We start from the raw sequence: 15,278 nt of genomic DNA on the forward strand, positions 1-15,278 counted from the left end.
TTTGTGTCTGCCAGTGCCCTTAGTGCTATCCGTATATGGACCCAAATACTATACTTAGGCATATGACACCCATGTCGTACAGCTGAAGAGGGACAAGGAAAAAGGTTGCGAATGAAAGAAATGTACTAGTCACGTCATCTAAAGACTCCAAAACAGTTGCCTGCATCAATGCCAGCACCCATGACAAGGAACGTGGGGCTAAGGAATTAACAACATTGATAATTAACACAAACCTCTGATTAGCCAACCTCTCATAGGGACCAAAACTACCCATTGCTATCCTGTGGTGTTAATATCTATTCACATAGTCAATATAGGCGTGGGCGTAGTTTGCGGAGTTGTGCTACGCGGAACTTCGCGAAGTTACAAAAAAAAACTCTGCGAAGTTCCGCAAGTGGCGGATTTCAGTGCGAACTGCAGTTTGTGCTGGTATTCCTGCAGCTCGGGTAGAAATTCTATCCGAGCTGCAGCTCGCGCTCCGGAGCTTACCGTTCGCGAACGCAATCACGAGCGGGGAAAAAACACCAGCTGCACATCGCGAAGCGGAGATTTCTGCACTCCGCGAGTTCCGCGGAGTGCAGAAAACTCAGCGAACTCCACGAACGGAGTGAAGTTCACTGCCTAGGCCTAGCCAATACCACTTCCCCAAAATGAAATCCATCCTGCCGGTGCTATGAGACATGGGCAGGCTACTATTCCCAAGCAATCAAATCCTATAAGCTACCTGTTGGAAACGAGGTTACTGGTTGAGAGGGTGAAACCCAACTCAAGCACCAGCCAAAATCTCTGTCAGGGTGAAACACAGCAGCCCCCAAATTACCCTGTGCTTTACCCTCTGGGATATTGCCACAAAGCAGTCAGGCTTAACTTATTGACAATGTGTAAAGTGTATATGCAACACGTCAAACAGTACTAAAGTGGAAACACAACACGAGGAAACTCCCACCCCCATTTAGAAAAATAGATTAAAAATTAATAGATAATTTGAGAGCCAAATGACAAAAATTGATTTAGTAGAACTCGAGATATGAAATTTCAAAGTTTAGGTAAAAGTAGTGCATAGAAGCACAAAGCGCAAACTGTGGTTATCTAGTCGTGCAGGATGGCTACAGTGAAGTAGTTAGACCCGCTGACAAAAGTACCATAAATCCTGGTTGTGGTGTGTTACAGGATCCCGCGTTGAGGATGTGTCACACAGTGGTGGTTCCAAGGAGCTGCAAGGCTATGATGTGGAGTCCTGCGTTTTCACTGAGGATGCTGTTGATGAGGAGCTTGCGATGCAAAGTCCTGTGTCAAAGATGCATCACGCACCAGTGGTTCAGAAGAAGCAGCAAGGTTGCAATATGAATTCCTGCGTCGTCATCTAGGATGCCATCTATGAGGGGCTTGGAATGCGAATGCATGCGTTGGGAATTCATCGTGCAATGGCGATTCTGAAAAGGCTGCTGGCAGCTATGCACGATTTGATGTGGAGGTTGCATCACGCTGGGGTGGTTCTACCCACAGGACCACAGCTGGGCTGGCAGAGCACCTTCAGGCCCACTTCTAAGGGTCCGGGCCTTGGGTGGCACCACTTGGGGGGCAAGACTCACAGCAGATAGTTTCAAGGTGCTGGGTTCAAGATGGTTAGAGCCTTTTCTGTCCCTGAGGCTCTTAACAGGAGAGCAGCTAACTAGCCCTTGTGGACATGCATCCAAGACATGTGTGAGGAAGTTTGATATGGCTGGCTGTGAGTCTCCTCCGACTCTGGCAGTTGTTGGTTGGGAGGTACCAGAGGCCAACAAGTGCAGCATAGCCAGCAGCTTTGTCTGCGGAGGGATGTTGGTTGTCCGCTGTGTTGGTACCGCCAGCTTGTGGGCAATGTTGGTCAGGATGTGGAGGATGGTTGTCCTCTTGGGCCTGAAGTGGGCAATTACATCCTCTGGCGTTGAGTCTTTGAGGCTGGTACGTTTTTGGAAGGTCTGCTGTCCTGTTCTGTGCTTCCTCGGTGGTAGTTCGGGGGGGTAGGTGGTACGGGGGGTTTGGGGGTGGTGGCGGTGGGTGTTGTGGACCTCTTGGGTCTTCGAGCTGCATGATCAGTGAGTCCATGACATGTGTTGGTCTTCAGATATGGCTCTGGGCTGGGCTCCCTTTCATACTGCAGGTAGTCATCCTGCTTTACACCAGTAAAAGGCAGGTGTTAAATCCCTGCTGCTAACGTGCCTTATCGCCTGTTTTTGAATCAAATTGCAGGTCTGGCTGGTCGATTAGAATATTGCGAAGTGGTGTTTTCATGTGTTTTTGCACGGGAACCCCTACTCTGCATATCATTAGTGTTAGTTGTCACTCTCATCCGTGGCAATGTTTTTTGCGGGAGCTATCGCTGTAAAACTTGCGATATCGGCAGTTTGCACCAGTTTGAGAATGGGGCTATAATTCTTTCGCCACTATTGCTTCGCTAAAGGGCCGATAACTCGGCGAGAAGTCCTTGAGAATATGCCCCCAGATGTCTAAAGAAGATAAAGTTACTAGATACAAGTGCTAAGGTACTAGATTAACAGAAGAAGTGAAATGCAGGGTGCTAGGAAAGCAGTGAAATTTGTGATAGAACTGCATGCCAAAATGTGATTGCCAACTTAGCACTGGCACAATAACAATAGTACACTACAGGCAATTATTACCTGTGTGTCTCGCAAATTAAAAATAATTAACAGTCATTCCAATTCACAAACTAATTTTCTTTACAGTTGTATTCCTAAAAGAAAGGATGAATATTCTCCATAAAAGTAAGATACAAATATTTGTGCAGTTCTGAGAGAACCTGTAAAGTGCTTGGTTACTATGTGGTATAACGATTCTGAAGCCTGAACATTACGGTTCTAGAATCTTCTATGGGTCATGTATATGATTTAGAATAACCATGAGCAGTATACACAGTGATGACTGAGGTGTTTCTCATAATGTATTGCGCAAGTCAAATGCTCCTTTTGACCTGTAATCCATTGTTAGGCCAGAAGTACTGGTCTTCTAATGAAGAAACAAAAATGTGGACTCTAATGGTCAGGAACCTTGTAAATTGCGTACAGGAATGGTGTAAATAGTTACTGGGCATGTCTGTGTGCCTCGTAGCTGCTTTTTAGATGTGGCCTGTTTCCGCACTCATAAATGTGCCGCTTCCTTAGTACCAAGTGCAAAGCATACGTGATGCGGTCTGTGCGGGACTTGTAATTGCTGGACATTGCCCTGTGCCCCTGTCATACGTTTTAGAAGCAGTCTGTTATGACTCTCAAAGTTTAGCCGCTTTTCTCTTTATCAAACGTAACTACTTTTAAAGAACTCATATTGTGCCAAAGTAACACTTCCTAAAAGCTAAATGTAATCAGAAAAGTAAGTTAAACGACCTAAAAAACTTTGGTCTAGAATAAAACATGTGCATACAAAGCCATATCGTTCAAATTTAGCTAGTTTGCGACAATGACATCTAGCGCAAGAACCTGTAAGGATGCGGACTGAGCTGACCACATATTTGCTGAGCATTACCTTGTCCGACGTAGTCGCTATTTGGATGAAGTCTGTCAGGGCACTCATAGTTTTCTGCTTTCTCTACATCTGTTGCAAATAAATGTAAAAAATCCAAATTGTGCTGAAGTAACATATGTGTAAACAAATTATAATCCGATGTCAGAGTCAATTTTACTCACCCGTAAACCTATAGCCATAACCGTATTAGTGAAACTGGTGTAGTAGAAATGTGGAAATAGGAATTTCTGCAGTGACTCAACCTTGTGAACAGACTCCATTCTGTACAAAAATAGATACCCTAGACAGAAATAGACAACCCAGTAAAATATGTGCTGAAACCAGAGTTTCAGTACATGTGCTAATCATGGGGGGGCATGACCATTGGTAAAAAAAGAACACAAAGAGCTCCAAGAAATAAGCTACTGACCTTCGTGCTCAGCTGAATATATATGGCCTCGAGGGAAGTTAGTGGTCAGCCCAGACATGAATAACACACAGTCCTAGTGCAAACAGGATAGTGTGACTCTGGTGATCAGCAGATGTGCTTGTGGGGAGCAACAGAATGTGGCTGGGTTCAAACCATTGTATTCAAATGCCAGAAGAAATGTATATAAGGTATGTACAATCAGATATGCTTTGAGACTTGCCGAAAGTGTCTTTGCTTGTGATACTTCAGCACGTTTCCCGGCTATGACTAAAGGTTATCCTAAGAAACCAAGACGGAAGACCGGAGTTGTTTTTGATGGGTGGAGGGATACAAAAGTCCACATTTGACATTGGCGGTCCGGCCAGTAGAATTTCTGCAGTCAGTGTGCCGGACTTCGGGGGTCAAGCTCACCACCTCCCCTTCGATGATTAAAGAGCACTCAAACACATAGCAGATACCAGTTTTGTACAAAATTTTCCTTCGAGTTGGGGGAGTGGTTCCTCATAGTTGGGAAAGACGGGTGACCCCAAGACATTCTTCGAATAAATTTATGTCCCTAAAAGTCTTTCTCTCTTGAGGTCCTTGGAAGGTACATAAGGCACAATATGGATATTGTTGTAGGGCGGACTACTAATTATTCACATGTGACTAAGAAGAATGTCAAAATGTCTGCATTAATTAACAGTTTAATAGTGGCGTATCCATCCTGGGTCTTGGTAACCAAACAGGAACGAAGTGTAGCTGAAATAACAGGAAAGTGACAGTAGTATGGATGACTGTATTATATATGTTTTTCATTCAGTATATGTTTAGAAATGTTATGAATATTGGATTACATGAAGATGTCTAGAATGTCGGAAACTCCTTTGCAACATATTGTCAAACTGTTTCAGGGGAATTCAAGTCAAATACAAATACACTGCAAAAAATGGCATTCAGGTGCAAAGAATAGTATCCCTATCATGGCCAGAAGGGGAATCACTCGATAAATGTCAATGTGGACACTTACTGTCGTGTAGTTCCTAGGAATCCCCAGGACCTGATCGTTTTTGATTACCTAAACTGAGGGCTTGGTGTCCAAACCGCTTCCGGACACCCCCACAGGATATGTCAGCCGTTAGACCAGCTAGCTCTACAGTGCCACTACCACCCCCGTATATCTTACAGTGGTGTAGGTAGTTTCTGGCAACCACTGAACATGACAATCCTGATTCCTCAGGGATCGTGGAAAATAGTACAGTACTTTTCGCTCAGTCACTCGTGCTTGCTTATTCTCAGAAAGTACACAAGAGGGCAATCAGAACATTTAAATAAGTATTTATTGGTCCAGCGTCAGTCTTGTGTAAAACATATTTGCTGCCTCAATTAGGAGACAGAAGCATACAAAAGAAATCGCAAGTACTAATATGGTAAACAGTAGATACATTTCTACCATAATGCTAAGAAGATGAACATATACAGTTCAGATAAAATATTAGCATTTGCATTCTCCTATAATGCATGCCCTAAATATTTTGCCTAAGTGTACCTAACCTAGATATGTAGGTGTAGCATGTATATGTGTATATAGCCAAGAATCCCCTAGGGAAGAACCAACCCCCTCACCTGAGAATGAAGGACCGCGTCTCTGCTTCAAGGATGACACCCGCAAGGGATGTCAGACCGCTGCGTGTCGAAGATTCAGCATGCAGAACCCCGTGTCAGTGTGGAAGGAATTCTCCTCTAATTTGTAGGGGGGAATAAGGGTCTTATATAATTGAGTGGTCACTCCAGGGTTTCTTCTAGAATCAATATGTTTTGAAAACAGTCATAACTGTTTTGAAAACAGTCATAAATGTTTTTCCAAACAAATGCGATCATGCACAGTGGGCTGTTGGCCAAGAAAGTGGAGACCCTTATACAGAATATGATAGTATACTAAGAGCCTGGTGTCGAAGAGACAGGAGCAAGCTACTAGGTAAAAGGTCACCTGTTTAGAACCGTTATTGTCGTGTGGCTGGAACAATGTATGTAAAAAGGGGTATACATGACAGGACTAGCCTAAAGGACATGACAACCACTCCTCATCAAAAGGTCAATAGGGTCAGCTAAATAATATTAAAGCTAAAGCCATAAATAGCATAAAAAACATTTATAACTAAGATACTAAAAGCATTTCTTAAAAAGCCCGCAAAAATGTCCATAAAAGAAAAAAAATCAATTTTCCCTAAAAGAGTTCAAAAAGGTCCTCTAAACTTGTATAAGCGGTTATAATTACACTGAGCACCTTGAAAGCCATTATGCTTAGTTAGAGCAGAGAAGGAAAAATAAAACAAAGTCAGTTATGACCTTCAATTTTGTAAATGTTTAAAAAAGTTGCCAAATGGTTCCCAGCACAGGAAAGGCCAAATTATTTATGAATCCTGTGCTGAAGAATCAACATCGCTGAACATTATATTCACAGGTAGCAATCCCTTCAGCACTTCCAATATCATGTAGAGTGAGCAAAGATGGTCATCTCTTGTTCCCACAGCAGCCTCCGGGGAAGAATTAGATGCCTGGATGCCTGGAACTGATGCCTGTATTTCTGGAGCAGAGACGATTTCCCTTTCAACAGGAGCTGTAGCATCCCTTGGAGGCTCTACAAATGCTGTCATCAACATGGGAATACGCTGTTGACAACTGTACACGTGGGCCTGCAAGGGCTCCAGGAGCACGTCTATGTCCGGCGGCGCAACCGATGGAAGTGTCAGACACAGGTCCAACACGCATCTGAATCCCAGAAGAGGCAGCGGAACACAGGCAGGACACAGTCTAGCCAGACCTGTCTAAAAGACAAGAACCAATGCTCACTCAGCTCTCAAAGCAGAGGCGTATCCAGGTAGAATACCACACGCTCACAACAATGTCGTTCCAGCAGTGTTCTCTCCATGTCTTGAGGGATTGAGATGTCCATTGCAAAGCAATAGGATTAAAGTCAGGATGCCTGCCACTGATAGCAGGACCGAAGGAAGCCCTCCAAAAATGCTTCCAAGTACAGAGTTGATGAAAGCTGGAATTACTCCGAAGATGGTCTGAAAGGTGGTTGATAGAACTGATTCAAGATGCTTAAATATGTGTATGATCCCTGTAAGAAAATGTAGCAGATTGAGCTAAGTCTGAGAGCATAATATTTACAATTTGAATGTCCCAATCATCAGAGAGTGTTCTCAGGGTAATGAAGTCATTCAATGACATTTTAAATACATGTGGAATTTTAAAATGTTCAGTAGGACCAAATACACCATATAAAACTCTATCCCAAACTATACCGTGGCACTGGAGCTGCCGTAATGTTCACTAGGGACAGGTATCTCTGTTCACTATTTGATGACGTATGTGGTTTCAGGACCGAGTTCACAGATTGTACTGCAGAGCAGTGTGGAAGGTAATGTCCATTCAGTAGTAGGAAAAAGACAGTTACTATATCAATCCAAATTAACAGGAACATGAGTCCCAATGCAAACCGAAGATGCAACCAACGGGACACAAAGTAAGACTTTTTCAACCAGAGATAGAATTGCCAAAATTTCTCTTTTTTGGAAATGGGTGGCGTTTGCTCAGGTTCACTTGGATCTGAAGAAAAGTCATCGAAGTTGATGGAGTAACCAGGCGCAGTTCGATCTATCTTTGGTAGCTCAGCCTGGTTTGAAAAACTGGCATGTGCTTCTTGTGAAGGCACATTGATGTAGATTTAATTGCTGGGCCGAATTGCAATTTGCGTTTCAGTTGCATTTGGATGTTGTTCAATTTCAGCTGGTTTAATTCATACTCCATTATTTGATACTCCTGCATTTTGCGCAGGGGAGTCTTGAAACGTTATTAATCTTTCCATCTGAACTTCCTGTATAGTAGCGAGAGGAGATCTGCGGCTACTCAGGATTCCACGCGGCCTACGGTTGAGAATTGGCCACATAGTTTGGTTTGATCTGATCAATGAAGATGAATCTTTTTTCTTTTTTGCCGGCAGCAGGCGGAAGAAGTATTGTTCTTGTTCCTTCAACCGCTAGGACAGGTACAGGTGTTCCTGTAGAATGGTCCAAACTCCTTCTTGTCCAATCTTCGGGACTCAGTCAGGTCTTGCCGGCACTGGTTTTACTTCCCCAGTGGCAGTGCGTTTTACTTGGACGTTGCTTTATAATGCCCCGAATTCACTGAATTCCTGTAAAACAGCCAAAAGATCATTCAATTCAAATGGTTTTACGTCCACCACTGTGCTGGATCAATCAAGATCAGGTACCCACATTCTTGTCCCAAACAAGATCTCATAGGGGGTACGTCCTCCCAAGGAACTTCTTGGCATGTTGGTAAGTGCCCTCTGGACCCCATAGAGGTGATTAAACCAACTACCACCTGCACCTAATACCCTTGCTGTTAAAGATTGCTTTAGGTCCTGGTTTTTCCTCTCCACCACCGAATTTCCCTCGGGGTGGTAGGGGGTAGAGTACTGCAAGGCCACGCCCATACTTTCCATGGCTTCCTTGTAAGCCTGTGAGTTAAAGGCAGGGCCACGGTCGGAATGTAACGTGCCAATTGCGTATGTCCCAATGAAGACTCACAAATCCTTTATAACAGTTCGAGAGTCAGCCGAGCGCTTAGGCCAAACCCATAGAAACCTAGAGCATGAATCCACTACCACCAAGATGTACTTGTAACCACCATCTGAATTTAAGGGGCCGCAGTGGTCCAAATAGACACATGTGAGAGGTCTGTCTGAAATAAGTAAGGGTGTTTGCGGTGGCCGTGCTACTGTGGAACCTTTAATCTGCGGGCAGATATCGCACTTTAAGACATAATCCTTTGTTTACTTGGCCACCAGTGTCACCACTTCAGTAATGAAATTGTGGCAGTGACTCGTGCATGTGCTGAGCCCACACTCTTGTGTGCAGCTAGAATTAAACTTAATCTGTGATCCATGTTTCGTATAACTCTATCCACCACTCCTAGAATTTGAGCATACGGTGTGTTTTGCTGTTTTGGCACAGCAGAGCCGAGGCGTTGACAGCTATCCTCGCGCTAGAACGAGTGATTGCAGCAACAGCAGAAGTTTGTACTGCCGCCTTGGCAGCTTCATCAGCCAGTGAATTCCCTTCAACGTGTACACCAACACGCTGATGTCTCAAGGTGTGAATAACTTGAGCCCATGGCAGGCATGCTTTCAGCTTTGCCACTTGTTCTCATAGCAATTTATGCTTAATTGTGCAATCCTTGGAATCTCTAAACCCATTCTGGCCCCAGTAATGAAGAGATTCATTTTAGGACTGCACACAGTAAAATGAATTGCACACTATCAGTGTGGGGAATTCTCCATCTGTATATTGTAGTGCTAGTATCAGGGCTTTCAGCTCTGCCAGCTGTGCTGTACAATCTCCTAGAGATTGTGTAGTCGTATTTCTTGGATGGAACTTACCATCCCGCATACAACCCTTTACTATAGCACATGCTGCGATATACTGTTGTTTACTTCCAATTGCAGGCTGAGCAGAACCATCAGTGTAAATGATGTATTCATATTTCTGTAGAGGCAAGATTTTATTCAGGAGAGGGCATTCTTGTTCATACTGCAGGAACGCTTGTGTTTCAATGTAGGATCGTATTTGTAATCTACGTCTATTGCAGTGAGAGAATTAGCACATTGTATCCATTGTGGATGCAGTGCTTTTGCATTTGAAATGCTCTCTTTGGTAACAGCTTCTCAAGTTGGTACCAGGGTTACAACGATAATGCGTTTTCCCTGGGCTAGTGCTCTTTCTCTCACTACAGCAGTCTGTACTGTGGTCAGTATTTTTTCTGTGGCCAAAAATTGCATTTCAGCATTTGTACATAATTGTAATTTGTATGCAATTGGGACTGTCTCACCTTCTTCCGCGCTGTCTAGCATTGTCAGAGCCCATTCCCCGTTCGGAAGCTGAGTCCTCAGTAACCAGGGCATGTCTAACTTTCAAGCCTGCTACTTTCTTCTTTTTGAATTGAGGTTTTGCATTAGGTTGTTCTTCCTGCTTGATAATGTAATCTGAAGTATGATGTGTTCCCCTTTTTGTCTTTGGTCGATCTTCAGTCTTTTGTTCTGATCACCCGTCCCACTCCGAGTTTTTTGATGAACCCTGAAAGGAGCAAAAGGAACGTGTATCAGTGTCCTGACACGTGTCAGGTTTCCTAATGTTATCATGATTCCTAAGGTTATACCTCTTTTCAGAGGATTCCCATTGGGGAGACCCACCCTTTCATAGTGAATTATTTTCTGTGTTTTTATTTTTTGATTGTTTGTTCTCCCATTTCTTTTTTAGAAGCCGAGGGTGCTTGCTTCGAGTTGTCCTTATCGGGACTACCAACCATTTGCGGCTTCCCTGCTCCCAAACAATCTCTACCCAATGCAGCATAATTTCTTTGATAATTTTTGGTAACTCTCGCTCCTTATTTATAAGAGCTATTTCCCTTAGACAGTGATGTATAGCTACTGCTGCTGCCTTCCCCTTTACGTTGCTCAGCATGATTGCAGAGACATTTTTGCAAAATTACCCATCAGTTTCATCCCTAAGTCCAGGGCAGGTCCTGCCATGTACTCATTCTGTATCTGTTTCAATACTTCTGGAATGACTGCTATGGAAGGGTTACCGTGTATTCTGATGTAAACAGCAGCAAAGATTGTTCCACAAGTGGTACAATCCTCAATTGAGGGAACCATCCCCATTGGCAAGCAAATGGTTAGCATTCTATGTTTTTCCTGTGGACCCGTATGGGGAAATACTGCTTCCAGCTGTGCTATTTTTTGTGCTATCCAGAATGGAATTTGCTCCCGTTTGGAAGGTATTGTCCCTATTACTGATTTTTGTGTTAATCGTAGGTGGGGTCTGATGTGGACTAACTGGAGCATTTCTTGCAGGGTGGACTGTTAATGTTCGCATGACAAACTGAACAATATCTGTATAGCCAGACTATGTCTTTGTATATTGTATGGACTTCATCCACTGGTAGTATATCTATCTCAGGATGTGGAGAGTATGTCGCTAAGACCAGACAGGTCACTCCTTCTATACTGAGTGGGCCGAGTCTCACGACAGATGTTGTGTGTGGGAGGGCGCCATTAAACCAGTTTCTGTGTTGCTGGTAAGTTAACAGGACTTCAATGTCTTCTTATGGAATGTATTCTTCCGGTGGTTCAACTACGATGTATGTGTGGAAGAATTTAGTCTGCTGATTTGCAGGTGGGAACTGAACCCAAGAATAGAATATCTCTGATCCGAACACCTTGTGTGCCTCAATCACTCAGGTAACATAGGCACCTGTTGCTGGTACACCGTGTTCTAACAATTTCATAGTTACTGCATCTCTGCAGTTTTCTGAAATGTTGAGAGCATTTTAAGTTCACCTTCCCCTGAATCGCCACTGCTCCTTGCAGGGTCAGTCATTTTCCATAGGAGAAGAATAAATGTTTTAGAAATTAGGGATTTTGGACATTGTGGGAACCTTCTTCCTTACTAGCTTGTTTAAACCTTCAGCCAATACACAGGGTATATCTGCTCAGCTGAGGCAGATTTCCCTTCGCACTTAAGACGTCTCTGAAAAGTGTGAGTGGGGCTTTCTGAAAAAGCACAATTGAACTACTCAGCTTTTAACTGTTAATATAAGAACCAAACCAACGTTGGTGGCGCCATGTCATGTAGTTCCTAGGAATACCCAGGACCTGCACGTTTTTGATGAAGTAAACTGAGGGCTTGGTGTCCAAACCGCTTCCGGACACCCCCACAGGATATGTCAGCCGTTAGACCAGCTAGCTCTACTGTGCCACTACCTCTCCCTGTATCTTACAGTGGTGTAGGTAGTTTCTTTCAACCACTGAACATGACAACCCTGATTCCTCAGGGATCGTGGAAAACACTACAGTACTTTTCGCTCAGTCACTCGTGCTTCCTTATTCTCAGCATGTACACAAGAGGGCAATCAGGACGTTTCAATAAGTATTTATTGGTCCAGCATCCATCTTGTGTAAAACATATTTGATGCGACAATCAGGAGACAGAAGCATACGAAAGAAATCACAAGTACTAATACGGTTTACAGTAGATACATTTCTACCATAATGCTAAGAAGATGAACATATACAGTACAGATAAAATAATAGCATTTGCATACTCCTATAATGTGCGCCCTAAGTAGTTTGCCTAAGTGTACCTAACCTACGTATGTATGTGTAGCATGTATATGGGATGGGACAATGTATGTAAAAAGGGGTATACATGACATGACTAGCCTAAAGGACGACATTACAGACATATCAGACATATATTTATGGGGCATACAAAGGCAAAAAACCTAAAAAGAGAGAATGTGGCAAGCCTTTGAACCAGATAAAACCGAACACCCAGAGGGGTATTGGCCTACCCTACCTACAGTACCACCTCCTCCTCCGTATAAGGAAGATAAAGTGGGTCCATTTCAAGATACCAAATGACTACTTAGACAGGCACTATAAATGCACGTAGTAGAATTAGGAACAGCACCAGACTAACAGTTTCAAGCAAGAGACACTGACCCTGACTGTACAGTGAAAAGCAAATGCACAGGACATGTCACGGCTAATTTTACCTTGAAATTAGATGAGTGCCAGGAAGAATTACTCCCAGCAGTCATACCCTCCCAAAGCCAGGACACTGTACTTTATGTACAACAAAATGACCATATGCTTTGAGGCAGACAGAAAAAATTGCGAGCACCAGACTACTTTCTAAACTCGCCAGACCATGGCTCTGGAAGTAGTAAAGGAATGACATAGCCAGCACCACGCTTTACACTGAGCCCACCACAGAGTGAGGACCTTACTTAGGAGCTGTATAGAAAGCAGGTATGAGAAATAGAGGAGAAGGCAGAAGCATGTCAACAGGAGAAAGAATGTAAAAGAAGACTTAGGGCAGAGGAAGAGAGAAATAGATTTGAGGCAATAGACACGCGAATTGATTTGGCCACAACAGTAATGACAGAACACCAACAATTGACGATGGCGAGTGAAGAGTTAAGCAGTGCTTTAAAGCAAAAGGAGAAAAAAGGAAGGAAGAAAAGGACTGAAGTAGAATTCATAGTGCTACAGGAGTTCCTTGGGCACCAGGCACTCCTTCAAGGTACTCTAGAAGGCACAGTAGTGGTTGAACAAACTAAAGATAGTAGTGGGTCAAAAACAGATGGAAAGATGAGGATAATGATGCTCTAGAGTTTTTATTGGTGCATGTCGAAAAATACAGAATGCAATGAAATGTGTCGTAGTCATTAAAGGAGAGCAGGACTCCTTTGCAGTTTTTCCCTTTTCAAATGACCTTGCAGAGTACACTAACAGTAAACCAGGTAAATTTTCCATACCAAAGCCGAGTGAGGGGTCATTTGATCCCCGAGATATGACAACAGCACAAGATTGTTTCGAAGGAGGGGCAGGACCACTCATGTTGGATTAGGAGTACATGAGAGATTGCCTTCGCGTTTGGCAAGATTAGGCACATGATAAAAATAGGTACCCTCCTCTCTCAAGATGCCGAAGAAAATATTCATTGCCCATAAGGAATAGAACATCATATAGGCAACTTCCCCTAATACAGACAGGTCCAGGGGCAAACCAAACAACATATGTACCATGGCAACACATGGACAAGGAAAGTTTTAAAAAGTAGCTACCTCCACTATCTGAGGAAGTGTCCATGTGGATTGCTGCCCATGCAAGACAAACAGCAAGTGTACCGCTGGCTATAGGGGATGTAAAAAGTCTCCTTGCAAGCATAGTAGGGGATGAGACACAAGACAGATAACATTTTCAACGTAGTTCAAATAAATAATGCAGGACAAAGAATAACAATAGCTCAGGGTGAAAGAGGCGCAGACAGTGTGCGTGCAGTAGTATGGGGAGGATTAAGAAGGTGATACCCAGATGTGCCAGACATAGGTATCATGATGAGCCAAGTAATGGAAGAGATGAGTCAGTATTAGACTAACTTGAACGCATGAGGCAGTAATGGATAGCCGAGAAGGGTCCCTTGGATGCGCAAGAAATTGTTAAAAATAGCCTGCCTGAAGATTTACAGCAACCACTAGATTCAGTGGTAGCAATGACAGCAAAAAATGTCCAGAGATACAGCGAATAATACTACACCATGTAAAAAGAAGACTAGAAAAAGAATGGAAAACAAAGAACATTTAGCCAAAACAGCAAAATTGGAACTGAGAAATTATAGAGAAGCATGAACAAAGAGAGTGCGATAGGGGCAAATGTAGTGACTGAAGCGCCTGTCACTCAACAACAAGTCCAAATGTGACAGGATCAGCAGCAATGGTACCTAGCACCAGCTGCTGACCCTCCACAACAAGGAATGCAAGGTGTGCAACCACAGCAGCAACAGAGGGGAGGCAGAGGAAGGGACAGCAGAAACAAAGAAAATCTGACATGTTATTTTTTGCAGTAGGAAAGGTCACCTGATAACAGATTGTTGTTTTAGGAAAGCACTACAAGGACAAGGAGGGAATTTTCCCCAAGAACAGCAGTTCCGGCAAATGCCACAAGGGGTCATGCACACATCACCCCAAATGACCCCTCAGGAGCCAATGTAAATTATACAGCCACAGGAAGATTACCAGGCAGGGATGGTTGCATCCACCCCAGTGCAAGTGTCCAACAAGCACAACAACAAGCACAACAGATACCACAGCCAATGATGGGAGGTACAGTTTTTCAAGCAGGGACTAATCCTTTATTTACAAATTGACGATCTGTACCTGAGAATCCGATGTGCCCTGTAATATCGAAAACATTGCCCCTAGCATCCTTTAATATATTGGGAAAGAAGTCTACATTTTTGATTGATACAAGGGCAACGAAATTCTGCATTAAAGATGCAGGATTACCACTTTCAAGTAAAACAAAGGCAGCGCAAAGGCTTTCAGGTGGAATAATGACAGTACCATACACCTGTGAGATTCCAGTTCAGGTAGGAGATTCTGTAGTTTCCGAGTCATTATTATATGCACCCCAAGCTCCTACAAATGTATTGGGAAGAAATTTGTTACACAAACTGAACATGTCAATTACATTCAAAACTGATGGGACAATACTATGTTCCATTCCAGGGATACCATGTGTATGGTCTTCCGAAACGCCCCAAACAATGCAGAAGTAAAACTGAAAGACATACCCCTAAATGTATCCTTGCTACATAAAGGCATAATGAAATTCATAATGGCAGAACCAGCCTTGCGGGGCAAGTGTATAGAGACACCACCTAAATTGCTGTTTAGACCAGGAGGAGTTCCAGACCCAGAGACAGAAAAAATATTAGTGCTATCCCTAAACAGTATC

The 15,278-nt window shown here is 43.4% G+C and overlaps 1 protein-coding gene across 2 annotated transcripts in view; it reads right to left on the reverse strand.

Annotated features, from left to right (window-relative positions):
• SAMSN1 (SAM domain, SH3 domain and nuclear localization signals 1) overlaps nucleotides 1-15,278 on the reverse strand; it is a 388,340-nt gene that overhangs the window by 186,568 nt on the left and 186,494 nt on the right. The gene's annotated exons all lie outside the window — the stretch shown is intronic.

This window comes from Triturus cristatus, chromosome 8 (genome assembly GCF_964204655.1).
Source record: "Triturus cristatus chromosome 8, aTriCri1.1, whole genome shotgun sequence".
Classification (NCBI taxonomy): Eukaryota; Metazoa; Chordata; class Amphibia; order Caudata; family Salamandridae; genus Triturus; species Triturus cristatus.